This window comes from Alligator sinensis, unplaced genomic scaffold (genome assembly GCF_000455745.1).
Source record: "Alligator sinensis unplaced genomic scaffold, ASM45574v1 scaffold371_1, whole genome shotgun sequence".
Taxonomy (NCBI): domain Eukaryota; kingdom Metazoa; phylum Chordata; order Crocodylia; family Alligatoridae; genus Alligator; species Alligator sinensis.
In genome coordinates, this window is record NW_005842262.1 from 513,051 (window position 1) to 515,560 (window position 2,510).

At 45.5% G+C, this 2,510-nt stretch overlaps 1 protein-coding gene across 1 annotated transcript in view; it reads left to right on the plus strand.

Moving 5' to 3' along the window:
• The window catches only part of SVEP1 (sushi, von Willebrand factor type A, EGF and pentraxin domain containing 1), a gene marked incomplete at its 5' end in the record, with an annotated part of 183,300 nt that overhangs the window by 78,427 nt on the left and 102,363 nt on the right, over window positions 1-2,510 (plus strand). The gene's annotated exons all lie outside the window — the stretch shown is intronic.

The following is a 2,510-nucleotide window of genomic DNA, read 5'->3' on the forward strand; positions in this document are numbered from 1 at the left end:
CCTGCTGAATTGGGGCCATACTCTGCCCAGCATGTGGCTGTTGCTTTTAAATAATTTATGCAGGTTGATTATAGAGGCATTGTTTGTTCAGGATTGGGGGCTTCCCTTCAAGTTGCAAAAAAGTGAATTAATATAACAAAACATGGACAACACTGGCTAGTTGTATTGCTGTATTCTCTTGGCATTTTTTTCCTGACTGATGTCTCGGACGGCCAGAGCCGACTCGAGGTGATTTAGAAATTGCTCGTTCGTCAGGGCAGGCTGGTGAATGGAGAGGCAGACAAGGTTTAATGGTTGCAAAAACGTTTACTTATGCCGCTTTCAGTTGCGACGCAGATGGTCCGGTCGTCTGAACAACTATGTGAGTTGTTCCAGCTGGCGAGGCCCAAGCCAGTTAATCCGTCCGCAAATCAAGCCGGTGGGAAAAGGGTACATCTGGGATTGCGCTCGGTGATGGGAAGAAAGATCGATAGGTGATCAGTCTATCAATCAGCTAGCCGCAAGTCAGATCTCTTTAGAGGCACTCTGCAGCGTGCTCAAAGTTCTTCGACCTGGGCGGAAGTCGTGCGAATTTTTAAACAGCTAGCAAGCCAATTACTAGCCGCCACGTGTGAATAATTTAACACTGGCCAATAGCAGGACACAAATTTGCATTCGAATGGCGGGAACTCTTTGCACCGTGCATTTCTGTGCTGCAAAGAAGAAATGCACCCTGCAAATTGGCGGGAACTCTCTTGCACCGAGGTTCTTCTGCTGCAACAGAAACCCTCTCTGTGCAAGAGGCTCTCATGTGGCAAGAAAATTCCATCATGCCAAGGCACCAAAATCACTGGGTTGTGACAAATGAAAGACCGCCAATGGTCACGGAGAGCTTTAAGGACACCCACGCATTTCTTTAGAAATAAAACTTGCAAATACTGGTTTGCTTAAGTATTGATATTCTCTATCTTTTATTGAACAGACTTTAGAACAAAAATTCACTCTTTAGGAAGTTCATAGAGTGAAATGAATCATGAATACAGCTGAAGAAACTAAAGCAAATGTGCATTATCTGAGTAAATATTCTTGAATCCTTGTTTTGGGTTATTAATTCCTTGCCAGTGTTGTTGCTGCATAAAGCAGAGAGATGGTTTTCTGCTTTGTTAGTTGAAGTTTAGCATTGATGGAACACTTTCACTTCTTGGTTTCATATGGGGAAATTATGCTTGTCAGAGTCCTTTAAACCCTTTCTTTTAAATCCCTTCTTTCTATGAGTCCTTTCATAGCATCTGACAAAGTAAGCTACTGCCTATGAAAGCTCATGCCTCAGAAAATTTTAGTCTTCAAAGTGCCAGCTACACTGCCTTCTGCCTGGATTTTAAAGAAATAATTGCGTTTAAAACACATTAGTAAGCATGTAATGTTATGATGGTTTTGAAAAAACAAGCATGAAGTTGAACACATAGTGATGCCTTCTTTATTGGTGTCTACTAGAGAACATTTGACTGAGCCTCATTCTCCCTTAAGTCAAAATAAACACCATAACAATGCCACTAATTTCAAGTGAAGTTTCTCCTGAATTACAGTTCATCCCTTATTTAACTAGCTATCTGGCTGATGCGTTTTGTGTTCATTTTGTTGGTGGTAGTGTTGTTAAGCAGTTAGAACTCAATGGTATAAGTTTAGCAGTGATAATGTAATGATAATTAAGGCACATGTTCATTTAACAGAAAAGTGGGATCTGATCTCTGAACCCAACAATTGTGCTTCCTGCCATGCCACCCATGTATGGCAGGAGGCACTATTGTTGGGATCCCACCGCTGCCACCACGTGTGGCGGGCCAGTAGGGGGCGCTCCTGCGTTGAGCCGCCCACCTCCCTGCTCCCGACCACCTTCCAGGCTCCGAGTGCCTCCCTCGGGGTGCCTCCCGTCCGGCCGACCCCTTCCCTGGAGCACACCCGCTAGCCTGGGGTTCCCGCTGCCACCATCCAAGGCTCTGGACTCACTTCTGGCTCTGCGCACCTTGGAAAACACAGGCCTGATCGTCCAATGGGTCTAGACCCAATACAAGCACTTGGGACACTTCCCCAAGTCAGGGGCTTATTAGGAAGCCTCCCTTAGTCCACCGACCTAAGGGGCCTCCTTGGCATAATTTAGACCCACCCCTCAATAAGTCTCCACACTGGTCACAAAGGAGAACTTTATTGATTACAGGGGTAGGGCAGAAACAGGGTAAAAGGTAGAGCAATATCATAGAAATCTTACAGGAATATCAAAGGAATCCCATAGAGCAAACCAGGGTGGCTGAGGTAGCCGTTTCAACACGCATCTGAGTTACTGAAGCTAAATATCTGATCGGATCTCTAGTAAGTTACTCACTCGCATCATCCAGAGGTGCTTGTTGTTTCCTCTGGAGGCAGGGCACTCTTGCAGCATGCGGTGATGAGGAGAGAGCCAGGTTCAGATTCACCTGGATGACCGCATGGATAATGGCTGCCCTTCTTCCTGGCCCAGGCCTTTTTATAACCTC